Here is a 13,422-nt window from a genome sequence, read left to right on the forward strand (position 1 = left end):
ATATACCATACAAACTGCCATACAAAACTGATTTGGATCCTTAATTACATCAGCAAAATCCTTTCATTCTTGCCAAAATGTAACATAATCGCCAAAGCAATGCCCCTCGTGTTCAGTCCTGCCCACATTCAATTATGCAGGGGCATGTGCATGGTGTCTGGTACTCATTACTTTATATCTGCTTATTTATATTGCTATACTATATTCCTACATTATATATATTTACTATGGTAAAAAGATAATCCCTACAGATATTAAACCTACCCTATATGTGTTCACTATATTTCCTGGAAGAAATATGCAAAATACGCACATAGGAGAAAGCAAGCCAACAAACAACAAGAAGTGTTCCCCTTGCAGGGCTGACTTACGCATAAGCAGGGAAGCCACTCACCTTCATATGTGAACATAACCAGCCTCCAGGGAACTTCGAATTCGTTTCATTCAGGTGATGTGTTCTTGGGTTAAGATGAGGATGACTGATACCAACAGTAATTTCTCCAGCCCGTACCCCGTGTCTCTGACAGACGTTGCTGGTAGCCACAGCATCCTTTCACACTACGCCCAGATGTGGCGATCCCTCCGACCTCTGGCTCAGTGTTCACATTGCCTTCTTTCTCTTTCCTCGTCCTGCCTCCCTCTTACATGGACCCTTGTGATTATCCTGGGCCCGCTCATCTAATCCAGGATTATCTGATCATCTCAAGATCCTTAACTTAATCACATCAGAAAAAAGTCCCTTTTGCCATGTAAGGTAACGGATTCCTGGTTCCAGGAACTTCAATGTAGCCGCCTTTGAGGAACCAATTATTCAGCCTACCCCACCCCAACTCCACCACCATCAGAGCCCGTCCTTGGGTCTGACACAAGAATTCTGAAAAGGCCCTTTACTGTCCAGGAAGCCTATCGCCCCTTAACTCTTCTGTTGAAGTCCATCTTGGAGACTAAATCACAAACTGGGTTGCAAGATGAGACCCCCGGGCTGGGTGCGGCTCCACCCTTCCAGTAAGTACCCAAGGTCCACGCAATTTAAGAGATTGCTCGGTTCCATTTACATCACTTTAGATTTTCATTTAAAACATGTCACATTTTTATTTGTTATTTATAATTATACCCAATGCTGCTAAACGTTATTGAGTCGAGAGAGTACCTGTAGCATGCACGGATCTGGGGCCAGATGCTAGGTTCAGGTGGAGCTGGGAAGCGGAGCCTGATCTCCAGTGGCTCACAGGGTGAGTGTTCATTTCATTCTCTGAGACTGTGTTAGGATGAGAGAGTCAGCTCCTACCCTGTGCAACCACGTTTCGTGCTACGGTCATCATCAATGCTTTGCTGCTGCTGCAGGGAAATATATAAATAAATATTAATAAACATTTAAATGGGTAATAGACTCTTTCTTGCAACTAGAAAGTATATGACCCCTGTGTATGGTTTTCTTCTGTTCACATTCAGAGTATATGAATAACAAATGAGGAAGTGATGGTTCTTGCTTTAAAGGAAGAAAAACATTGCTCCTTATTGGTGCCAGTTTCTAACAGGTTATTAATCTATAGATTACATGTAATTTATAGATTAATCCATATGTTAATCTACAATCTATATAAATGCTGTTGCCACTTAATGTTCTGTTCAACTCCAGGACAGCAGGTGGAGTGTACTTTCCCTCTCCCCACTCCCACACTCTCACCTGCATGCAGTAAGGTCCTAAGTGCCCTTAGCAGCAAACACACTCTCTGTTTGAAAGATGATAACTCAGTTATTCCAAGATAGGAAGCTCTCCTTTCCCCTCAACACCTGCATAAACGTGCCAGGGGTATTTAAAACCAGTGGCCTGGTATTTATTTGCAAATACCAACAGTATTACTGCTGCAGCTAGATAAATATCACATGGCATGAGGGATAACAAACATTCTGCCACACCTTCCATACATCTGAGTTAACAGAGATGAAGGAAGACAATGCTGAGAAAATCAGGCAAGGAACTAAACATGTGACTTCATCCCAACCATGTAAAAAGCAGTGGGAAATTTTTTTTAAGTGAACATTGGAAGCTTTATAAAAAGAACCTATAGAAAATACTAGTATGGCTATCAGTATTGAAACATTTCTGGAAGTGGATTTTGACTCAGACAATGAAAAGAAGTGGATTTTGAAACTGAGGTCCTCAAGACCAGTATTTCAAATGATCCATCTTTAAACTGGCAGTAGCAGGCTTGGGGCTCGTGAGATTCCAGGGGCATTGCTGGAATAAAAGGACCTCCCTTATTTGCTGATAAGTAAAATTTTTCTATCACAGCTTTATTTCTATGGCTTATAGTTTGTCTCTTATCAAAGGGCCTATGCCCTGAGGAAAGCATTATTTACACTTCAGTGAAAATCATATTGTTATTTCCTCAAGATAACTTTCAATGCAAACATGGAAAAAAAATCAGGAAACCTTGAGAGCTGTTATTTAAGTAAAAAATATGTCTATTTTTACATAGGAGTCCCCCAATAACCACCATAGTGTAATTATGGAAACCTATTTCCACCAAAGTTTCAGTTCTTACTAGAGATACATCCACAATTTCCATTACCACTGGGAAGATATAATATTTAATGGAATGCAAATGCAGAAGGAAATGGAAAAGGCAAGAATACATTTGCTAGAGCTCTCAGATTGTCAGAGTACGGCAACATAATTTAAGAGGAGGAAAATCCAACATTGGGAGTTGGGGCTCCTGGTCCCCAATTCCAGCTTTGTCTCAAGATGTGACCAAGGCAAGGTTTTTGACCTCTCGGAGGCAGAACCCTCTCTGTTTAAAAAGGAGAGAGAGAGAGAGAATCACATGTCTTATCTGCCAAGCTTCCCTCACAGGATTGCTGTGAGAATAAAAATACAGGATCACAAACTTTGAAAAGTTAAGAATACTATCCACATAAACATGACTTTTACTGAAGTCCAAAAACCGTGAGTTGGAGATTGTGCCCCTCACACTGTCCTAGAAGATTTCATCTTTCCTGTTCATTCCTTATTGCCCAAAGACAAAGAAAACAATAGTTGCATTTCAATGAATTTTCATCTATACTTATAAGAACACTGAGGCCCACATTTTCAGAACATTTAGAGATGGTTCTCTTTTTGAATCTGTATGACCAGAAAATCTAAAATACGAATTTGACTCAAACTCTTGCAATGTTTTAATTTACATCAAAAATCTATACAGAGCACAGCTTTCATTCTTTCAATAAATATTTTCTGAATGCCTCCTGTGTACCAGCCTTGATGCTGGGCACTGGAAACTCAAAGCTGGTGCAGGAGGCAGTCAATAAGTATTTTTGTTGCCAACTATTTGAATCAAATTGGAATGAAATGGGGATAGGAGATTCTGTTAGTAAAAGTCTTCAGTGCAAACTACTTGGAAAAATGTTTCACTGTTTTCAAATGGGACAGTAACTCAGCCTGAGCTAACAAAATTAACTGGTAACAAAATTAAAACAGAAAGTACACCTAATTAAGGGCTTTATTTTTTCATGCACATATGTGCTTCTGAAATATTCATTTTTCTCTCAACCACTTTACTCTTCTGGCATTTTGTTCACACTTCAAGTTTCACTGCTTTAATTGGCTAAATAAAGAAAATTTGCAACTGTTTCTATCTAAATCATCAAAATGTCTATACAAGGAAAACCCAAATCCACAGATTTTGTTGGGCCACTGTGGCTCTTCTACATGCTGCTATTCGATCTCATTCATATCACATTTAGAACTTTCTTCTTATAGGTACGGTCACAATTAACCCCGAAGCTCCCTGACATTCACTGCTCCCATTGGAAGGTTTCCCTCACAGGCCAAATTTTAAACACCAACATTCTTACTTGGAAAAATAGAAGACCATCAGTGGGGAATGCAGCTGAAAGTAACTCAATGCTTTCAGAGATTTTTAAATGTTTGGGCGTTTCAATCGTTATGTTAACAGAGATCTGTAAATTACATTTACTTCACACCAAAGGAAATCCTGCCCTATAACATCGTTATCCTTTTATTAATAAACTTCTGTTTCTTGGAACTTTTTGTGTACAAGTAATTGAGACACCACAAGCCATTCATGATATTAACAGAAATTATTGTTCTGGTAGGAGCTTCTGCCAGGATGTTACCCACATGTAAACCACAAATGCATTTTTTGTTACTAAAGGAAGTAGAACAGATACCATGCTAGGATCACCTTCTTATAGAGCACAAATAAAATACTTCTCTGCGGCCTTAGCAATTTGAATGCCGGTGAAACATGCTTTGCACTCCCCAAAACATTCTTCTTGTTTAGAACACTATGCAATTCAAATTCACTTCCCAGAATATAAAATCAGATCATTTAAGAGGTAGGGGGAAACAATGCAAGGAAAAAAGACTGAAGGCAGCCATGTGTCATTAATTCGGTTATAAATTATTAGCCAAAAGCAGCCTCTCAGCGTTTGTATTTGATGAACAAAAATTGATTGCTTCAAGGGCATTCCAGCCCTTTTGATGTTCCCATCTTTTAGGCCACCACAAATCTGAATCCTTAACAGAATGATTATAGCATTATAGTAATCCTGAGAGCCAATACTAAAGGATTTGCAAGAGCAACAGAGATCAATAGTTTGAAAAAAAGAATGTCTTTTTGAATTGACAGCGCTGTCTCGCCTGATCTTGAACCTGAACAAAATAAGTGAGGCCTGAGTACACAAGCAATCGCGCCGGCCGAGCCGAGCTGCTGCGAGAGGCCGGGGCTTGGTGCGCCTGAATAGGCCTGAGCGCTGAATATTTCTGAAGGATTAAACCCCAGCTAATGGCAACCCAAAGATATTTTGCAAACAATCAGCCTCTCTCCCCAGATAGTTAAGATAATTCATTATGGGTCTCGGTTTGGTATTCAAAAGACTGGATTCAGCTACACGTTCAACATTTGCTTTTGCACAGAGTTTGAGATTATGGGAAATTGGATTAGAAGTACCGTTGTCTTAATGGCTATCTCCTTTGGGCCACTTTGAAATTGAGAACCTGCCACAATATTTCAGGACGGACTGGAGAGAACCACGTCCTTAACATATAACATAGTAGAAAACTCAATGTGCCAGAATTGTTTAAAGACACAACCGCCCACGTCTATGGGATTTCCAAGTTGTAACATCATTAGATACCTCAAAAGACAGAGCAAGGCAGCTGACTGGTAAAGTCTCCTTGAACAATTCGAGGATTAGCATAAAATTATACACAAAGGACGGTACGTACGGCCGTGGTACTTGCTCTCCACAGTAGGGGCATTGTTAGGAGACGCAAATGGACTCCGTGAAAGTGTGAAGGCATCTTAACATTGTCTGAGGGCCCGCATGCTTGAACATTGATGTATATATTTTCCAGGTCTTTGTTTCCTCAGCAAGCAGCCAGTTTAGTCCACTGCAGAGAGGCGTCCGGAGGCATCAGATGGCACACATCTGGACAACATCCCACGGAAAATCGTGAATGGCTAAGTAATCTCTTTCAGTACCAAGACAAGGAGCGGTAATTTATGGCTTAACAGACTACAAAACCTGCCATTAATTCTAACATAACAAACTTTAAACCAAATGACTTGGGAGGGTAAAATATCCAACAGCAATTAACAGAAGGAAAACAAGGATTCCGAATGACAGGAGTTTCACGCGGTCTTTCAAAGATGAAACAAACTTCTCTCCGACAGAGCTTGTATTTTCGGCCACTTCGTGGGATAGCCTTTCGCTGGCATCACACTGCTGTGGGGGGCGCTGATCCTCACATTTCTGGCATCTCAAAAAGTGGCCCAAATTAAAAGCATGTTAAAGTCACGATCCTAGAGAGTTGTGCTGGAGCAGATTAAACATTTTATTTGGAGGCTATGCCTGATAGCATGTGAGCCTTAAAGTTAACCTTTTTCTCAAGCTGTTTAAGATGTTTTGTAGCTGTTCTTGTCTAAACGAATCAAAAGAAGGATAAGCAGGAACTGGCATAAATAATAGCTCCCTTAAAAACGGGGCAGCAAAATTGATAGCTCTACAAATGGCAGCCACCTGTACCAGGAAAACACAAAGAAAGAGAGTATTTGAAGAGAAAGAATAATTGGAGATGTGACAGCAAAGAATAGAAATCACTCCCCAGAAGGTGTTTAAAAGGCTCGTCTCTCTCTTACTTAATCATTGTTCCCTTAAGTCCATAAATTAAAATGCAATGTGTATGTTATATGCATTATGAGTATGAATACTCATGTTATCTAAAGCATCTTAACTTCACCCAGCTTGTTTTCATATTGCCAGAATCAATTCCATTAATGATATAAGAACAACAAGATCTTACAGTGAACTGCTCTGCATCACATTCTCTTACACATTTATTAAATTATTGTATTGATGGTCTGTTACTTACGGCCTTCTTATTAGTGCCTAACTAAAATCTTGATTTCTCTGTCTAATAACATTTTATCAGGCTTTCCTTTAGCAGAGGTAGAACAGATATTTCACTACATTTGAAAGAAACTTACAAAAGATAAAGCACTTGCTGCCAATTTATCCCTGAGAATTAAAATGGTGCCACTTGATGTAGCCATTCACTTGTTAGCTTTGTTTCATTAAGATAAATGATTTAAAGCAGTCTATTGTTGGAGAAAGAAGTGCATGGCTTCACAAATTGTTACAAGAATGAAAAATATTTAATTCTAACTCTTCAGCAAGTTAATTCAATTCATCCAATATGCTTGGCATCAACAGGCCTCTGAAGACAAATGAGGCGCTGAGGATTCTGTGACGGTAGGGGTAATCTATGTGCCCCAAAATGTGCCATTCATAGTGTTGTTTCCTTATTGCCAACATCATCAGAAAGCTGGTACTGATAAAAATATCTAATTCCTAAGGGATTTTGGCATCATTTATAAATTAAAGAGCCATACGTAAGCAATAAGAGAGCAGGGCAAGCAAGCTAAGCGACAGCAGGCCATACCAATCTTCCCCAAGTTCCTCCCTTAGGACAATACACCCAAAATATGTTCCACGGAACACTTGTCCCAAAAAATGTTCTCCGCAGAAAACGGATTCTATGGTCAATTAGTTTAGGAATTGCCATGATTGTACACAAATTGGAGAATCACATAGTGCATCATTGTATGAAGTCTTAAAAAACGCTTCAATAAAGAAAACAGCTGAACTGTGCTTAAATTCAGTATTTCATGGTATATTTGAACACGGAACCCCTTTATTCATTACACTCATCAGCATCTCTGAAAATAAGAGCTCTAAGGAACATACTTTGGGAAATTCTTCTCTGGGCCATCCTCAGGGACTAGATTCTAGGCTAGACCAAAGTGAGGATTCCTCTGCTCAGAGGTTCAACTTCAACTGACACCAGAAACATTACACAGTTTCTTTCATAAACATAAGTCAGCACTAACTATTACAAATAGTCTTTACAGATTTTGAGGTCCCTCTCAAACACTGGGTTAGAAATAAATGAGTTTGATCAATAATTTCCTAAACTGTCAGCACCATTATAACATTAGACTACATCCAAATTCACATAACTAAATCAGATGAAGTACTCCGTGTTCCAAGTGCTTAAAAACTTAACTGTTCGAAACACACGTGGCTCTCAAGTACCACTGCATACAAAACAAGAGAATGACACCGGTCACGGGGGCATGGCAGGGGGATGGCTGTGGAGCTGGGAGCTTAATTTGAAGTCATCACTGATCAGAATCAGAAATTTGAAATCGTCACTTGGCAGAGTCTTTAAGGTATTTGGCTGCTACTTTGCCGCCTTAAGTGAAAACGGAGAACTAAATATATAGACAGAAGATGCTTCATGAAACTGAAAGGCAGGAATGCGGCTGGGGCTGCCAAGCCACCAGGAATCATGTAGGTCAGCTCTCTTCAAATCTCTCTGAATTGTACCTTGGCTTCTCCTGTCTGCACCATTTTTTCTCTTTCTGCAGACAGACCTTCTCTACTTCTCTGCACCAGCGGCCCAATATGGCAGCCCTCTGGCTGCCAGATTTACATGTTACAGTACCAGCCATCGGCAACCAGTCCCAAACCCAAATTATTGGGAGAAAGAATGCAATTGATCCATGTGAGGCCAGGTGTCCTAACAGCCTTGGCTAAAGAGACAAGTAACTGCACATAAAGGTGACCACCAAGGGCCCCCCCCTATGGAGCTGAGAGGAGTTCCCCCAAACCCATAGAGAGCTCAGGGGTTAGGAGACTCTGCAAAAGTGTCCACTGCTGGCATTGTGACTGCAGCTCAGCAACCTGTGTCTTGAGGAAACAGGCTTTACAGGCCTAGGGATGCAGATGTGAGAAGATCAGCCAGTACAGCTGCTGACACTGAGAGTGCAGAGACCCTGGGAGCCCGTGAGCAGGGCAGACCCGCAGCGGCTTGGAGAGTCTCACAGTCTCGCTGCAGACTCTTCAGACAAAGAAGACTTTTTCCCTTCTTGTCTGACTGCCTGGGCTCATTTTTTAATAAGGAAAAACACTTTTCAGATTATCTTTCAGGTACGGTCCCACTTTATAATACTCACTAATGTTTTCTGAGACGCTGTTCTAGGTTTTTTAGGTGTGCGTCTCCATTAACAATCTTGGCAATCCTACAGTCGGGTACTGGTTTCATTCCCACTTTACAAACTGTGGAGCTGAGGCTCAGAAAGGGGAAGCAAAGTTTTAAAGGTCACACAGCTAGTAAAAGGCAGAGGCAGGGTTTTGACCGAAAGAGTCACAGTGGAGCCCTCAGTCATTAGTCTGCCCAGCCAAGAGCACAGGAGGTGGGTAAAGTGCCCTGCAAGGGCTGCACAGTCCCCAGCACTGAGCACCGACTCAGGGCCATGTAGGTATCACCCACCTTTCGCAGGGGATAAAATAAACATATTTGAACTTAAAACTGCACTGTAAATTCATGCAAATGCGAGGAAGCTTGAAATTCACTAACAACATACGACTTCAAAAATTACTGCCTCCAAAGGCGGTGGGGCACACATCCTGCGCACCATATGTAGAGAGATGCTCAGTCCACACAGATCCCGGGAATTACATTTTTTCCTCGGTTCATAAGAACGGAGAAAGAATTAAAAGAGTTTGTTTGGGGGGTAAAAAGCTTTCCAACCAGGTTTGCTCACTGGAGTTAAAAGACAGATGATTTTAAAATATGTGCACTTAAGGACAGCGTTTGATCTGCCAGCAAGTAAACCAAGAATTCTCAATAAAATGGAAAAAGTTTTAGAGTCTGGAAGTGATATAAAATTGTCATGAAACAGAAAATGTTTCAGTTGTGCGATAGCAGCTTGGTGCCGGGTCTGGGAGGCACGGTAGGGTCCAGGGCTTCCAAACCAGGCATGTGGAGCAGAACTGCTACGTACGCCGGCGGGTCTGGTACTCCACCAGCCTTTCAAGATGCAGCAGTGAGCAGATAATGAGGATCAGTTTCCATTCAGCCTTGGCTGGAAGGGAGGGAAGTCCAGGTGGCCCCAGCGTGGTACCAGGGGCGCTCTCCTCTGTGTTTTCTAGTCCTTGTTGCTACCTCGGGACACACCGCCAGGTGACTGGGGCGAACTCTCTCCTGGACAGCCTTGTGTCGCTTTCAAGCAACACAGACCCTCTCAGTTAACAAAACAATTTTCAAAGAGGTGAGTCTGCTCTCAGCTGCACGGTTCTGTCTATGGAGATGCAGAGGCAGGAAAAGCTTCAATGGGAAAACAAAAGTTGAAAGATGAGGCGAAACTAGAGCCAGCAACCAGCTCCAGGAGAGTCGCGTAGGCCTCAGCACGACCATCAGGTGCGGGCAGAAACCTGAATGGGATCTTCACAGGTTTCCTAAGGCAGGAGCCTGGCTGGACCTGCAGGGAGAAGAATGCGCAAACGGGAACCCTAAAACGTTCACTTCCTCCCTGGCCCACAGCAAGCTGGCCTCCACGTCCACCAGAGACCCTAACTAAGTACCCCGAAGATGTCCACCTCAAGGCAAAAAGAATATGAGTTAGAGAAACTCAGAGATCGTGGAGTATAAACGATTCACAACCTTTTTAGAAATGAAATGTCCTGGTGGATAAAATACTCTGTTTTTTTACATATGCCATATATGGATTACCTGTTTTCAAAGAAATGGACACAAAATATTAAACTCACTGCTTTCAGTGGGACAAACTTACTTCCCCTTCATGGTGGGGGAGGCCCTGGAGGATGGTCCTCCGCTTCAGGCGCAACCTAGTGTAACACTATTTATCATTCAGCTGGAGATGTGTGAAATTGCTAGTTAACACAACTCCTTTTGACAGTCTGTCAGATTAGAAACCAGCTTTTACTGTTTGCAATATGTGCTCTATCTATAAATTAATATATTATAACTGGAGTCAAAACCACAGCGAATACTGACATGGCCGTGTCATTAGGCAAAGGTGCATTACGTGGTCGGAAACTCTAGGTTATAGCCTGGCGCAGATGACATTCCCATTAACCAGCCCCACAGTCCCTTCCTCTCTTGTCCTTCCTCTTCGTGAGTGACCCTTTGAGCACCTGGCTATTTTACTCCTTTTTCACTTGGCTTGCTTTCCTTTTGATGCCTTTCTTACATCACCCAGGATTGTGGCACATATTCTCCAAACCTGAATGTAAAAAATCAGTCCAGAAAGAGTCGTTGGGTAGAATTTGATGGAATTACTACTGGAAAGCCCAGAGGTTGGGGCAGGGGAGGGGGATGATTTAATGCTTTGCAGAAACAGCATCCTCTACAACAGAGAGCATAACCCATTAGCATTCCAAACAGGCTGTTCAAAGCTTGCAGAGGGCCGGGCTGAGCGGGCCTTGCCCTCTCCCCAGGCGTACACATCCCCGGGGTGCCTCAGACCCGGAGCCCCCATCCACGTGGCTGGAACAGCATCTAGGATTTTATCACCACTGCGGAGAGTGAGTCGGGACGGACCCACTGCTGGTTCCTCTAAATTTTTTTCATGACTGAACGGTTTGATATCCATTAGCTCACACGGTATTCTTTGTAGCTGTTTTTTGCAGATATTTGCTCTTTCGACACATTTGTATTACAAAGAGGAACATATGGCCCCCAAAAACCTATTTCTATATGTATAGGTTGCAGAGTTTTCAGATCTTTTTGTTTCTAATTCAGCTTAAAAAAAACAACAACACTTTTTTTTCCCAGTTTAAAGGTGGTTTTTCTACAAGGACCACATACAATCATACTTAAAATTCCTAAAAGGTCAATGGAGTTCGAATGTGTACATTTTACTTAGGAGACACAGTGATCTTCAGGAGGCTTAACAAAAAAAGAAATGCAAGGAATAGACCCCCATGGAACAAAAAAGTCCCATCCCACGTCTCGTCTGGCCTTTCTCCTCACCCCTACCCACCACACTCACACAGATGACCTCCACCACAGCTAGGACTTCCCACTGGGATTCAGACGCCATACTCCCTTGCCAGCTGTCATGCAGAGAATAATGATGGCGATGTGAAACTAATGGAATAAAAAATCATCCTGCCAAATCAAAAACAGAAAAGTGGGTAGGCCTGTTGTGTCATTCTGACCCTGCTGGGAAAGAAAACTATGAAGATGATGCATATCTGCTTATATTGTTCTAAGTGCAGCAATAGGTACACAATGACCTAAAGCCTGAGATCTTCAGCTAGGAAAGTTATAGTTACTTCTAGCTACTTATTACAAGATTTCTTTAAATGACGACTAGAGCAAACACCTAGTTGAAGCTCCTTTCACCCCATGATTTACTTCTATAAGGCAAAAATAATGGTACTAAATGCCATCTTTCATAGACAAACACCAAAACAAAATGGTTAAGTGCATGAACTTCAAGGTCATTCTGCCCAGCTTTCAATCCTGGTTCTATCACTCATTAGCTTGTGACCTTGGTCTGGTGATGTATCTTTTTTAAGCTTTGGTCTTTGCATTTAATTAATATTTGCTGGAGGTTAGTGACTCACCATTTTGAGTCATTTCTGTGTTAGTAAACAAGCATTATGCTAACTATTTTTTGCAGGGGAAGCAATGTTCGTGGCTATAAAAACTCCAAAGTTCTGGTGAGTTTAATATAACAGTGTTTTTCATTCATGTCACAGGACAAAGTGTGTGTGTGTGTGGGGGGGGGTACTTTTCTTACCAGCGTGGGACCCTGATTCTCCTATCTAGTAACTTCTCCATAATCTATGGCTTTGGAGCCCATCATTGGGCCCCCTCCACCCAGCCTGCAGAAAGAGAGCTCAGGAGATTCCAAAGCCAGGCCTCAAAGCAGCCTACATCATTTCCACTGGATGGCCACTATGTGGCCCCACTTAGAGGCAAGGAGGCTGGAAATTGTAGTCTAGCAGCTTGCTCCAAGGAGAGGAGGACATGGTTCTGTAGTTAGAAGACGTCCTCATTCTTGCTTGGCCTCCTTGACACAAAGGGCATTCGTAGGAGTGTTACTTGAGAAGTAACGATGAAAAGAGAAAGCAGTGACTTTACAGTTCATCCAAGCAAGGATGATGTAGCATTTTGTAAGCACTAAATGAAAGAGTACACATAAATCACTTGGCCCTTAGTAGGTGTTCATAATTGTTAACTCTTTCATTATTATATATGAATTTACAAATCTTAGGCATATTATACACCAAATACCCTGTGTGAGACTACAAAATATCCTTTCCACAGGCCTTTCAAAACCTGTGTATATATTTCACACTCTCCCTTTACTTGACTCAAAAGAACACAGAATATCCTTTGCAAACAGAAGACAAAATCAAAGCCCCAAAGCAACCTCAAGTTATGTAGTGTCTAATAATCCTCCTACTTACTTCTCCTAGACCTCATCTCAGCTTCTCTTACTTAATTTTCTCAGATTGTAAGAAGAGAAATGAGTAATGGTGTGAGGATATCCATATAACCTGATAACGGTATTATGTCATCCATCAAGACCATGATCTTCCTCACAATTTCTCCAACTCATTTAAAAGTGATCTAGAATTCCATATGTTTTGCAGAAGTTCCTGAGAACCAATCAAATTAAGAGTAGCATTCTGTGGCATCTTGCTGCACTGATGGACAGTGACTGCATTGGGGTATGGGTGGGGACTTGGTAATATGGGTGAATGTAGTAACCTCATTGTTTTTTCATGTGAAACCTTCATAAGAGTGTATATCAATAATACCTTAATTTTAAAATTTTGGAAAAAAATTTACATTAAAAAAAATTAAGAGTAATACACTTTGTGCCAACTCACCTTCATAAAAAAATAGACCAGTTAAAGAGAAAGAAAGTATGTAAATCAAATCTAAAGCTGGGTTGTCTCTGTCAGGCTACTGAAATACACCAGCAAATCATTTCTTCCATGGTGATATCCTATGAGTTAAGTCAGAAATATCGCAGGAATCATGTTTATTTTATAAAAGGCATAGTTATG

Source organism: Manis pentadactyla, chromosome 12 (assembly GCF_030020395.1).
Source record: "Manis pentadactyla isolate mManPen7 chromosome 12, mManPen7.hap1, whole genome shotgun sequence".
Lineage (NCBI taxonomy): Eukaryota > Metazoa > Chordata > Mammalia > Pholidota > Manidae > Manis > Manis pentadactyla.